Source organism: Etheostoma spectabile, unplaced genomic scaffold (genome assembly GCF_008692095.1).
Source record: "Etheostoma spectabile isolate EspeVRDwgs_2016 unplaced genomic scaffold, UIUC_Espe_1.0 scaffold342, whole genome shotgun sequence".
Lineage (NCBI taxonomy): Eukaryota > Metazoa > Chordata > Actinopteri > Perciformes > Percidae > Etheostoma > Etheostoma spectabile.
Window position 1 is genome coordinate 617,245 of NW_022605589.1, and position 542 is coordinate 617,786.

Consider the following 542-nt stretch of genomic DNA (forward strand, 5'->3'; position numbering starts at 1 on the left):
CTTGCGATTACTGCGGTGCACGCATCCTCGGGCTTGGACCCCTAATTAATAAAGCCTTTGCACTCTAGGAACTTTTTTCTAGCTTTCATAATCACAATTGGAACACTTATTTGTGGAACATTATTGATCCACGTTGACTACATATGTTAATTACAGTATGGCTTCATGATGAACTTACTCAAATGATCCATCTGCTATCCCCTTTTCAGTTTTAATATGTCTTACTCTAAGTGTTACCAGATTTTTTTTATTCTGATTCACAATTAAGGTGGAAGAGAAAAGTTTTGTGTTAAATGGATTTTTGGTGATGTTGAAATGGATTTTTAAAACTTATGGTATTGAAAAAAGTATCGTTAAGCAACACTAGAGAACTTTTCTTGCTTTGGTCCCTCTAAAGGTTGGAAGCGGAATTGTCCCATTATGTCTCATTCAAACTACAGATCCACTACCCGATCTAGCAAACTTGCATAGTGCGGTTATAGCCGGTAGAGTGCCACAAAGTGACTGCAGAGTGCCGTTCACCCTGTTACGAGTTGATGAAC

At 38.2% G+C, this 542-nt stretch overlaps 1 protein-coding gene and 1 long non-coding RNA gene across 4 annotated transcripts in view; both read left to right on the plus strand.

Annotated features, from left to right (window-relative positions):
- Positions 1-356, plus strand: part of LOC116686289 (uncharacterized) — a 4,481-nt gene extending 4,125 nt beyond the window's left edge. Inside the window, exon 3 of the long non-coding RNA XR_004331210.1 lies at positions 278-356. This is a non-coding gene — a long non-coding RNA (uncharacterized LOC116686289). The remainder of the gene's footprint in view (positions 1-277) is intronic.
- Positions 1-542, plus strand: part of ppm1f (protein phosphatase, Mg2+/Mn2+ dependent, 1F) — a 134,884-nt gene that overhangs the window by 39,861 nt on the left and 94,481 nt on the right. The window lies entirely within an intron of this gene.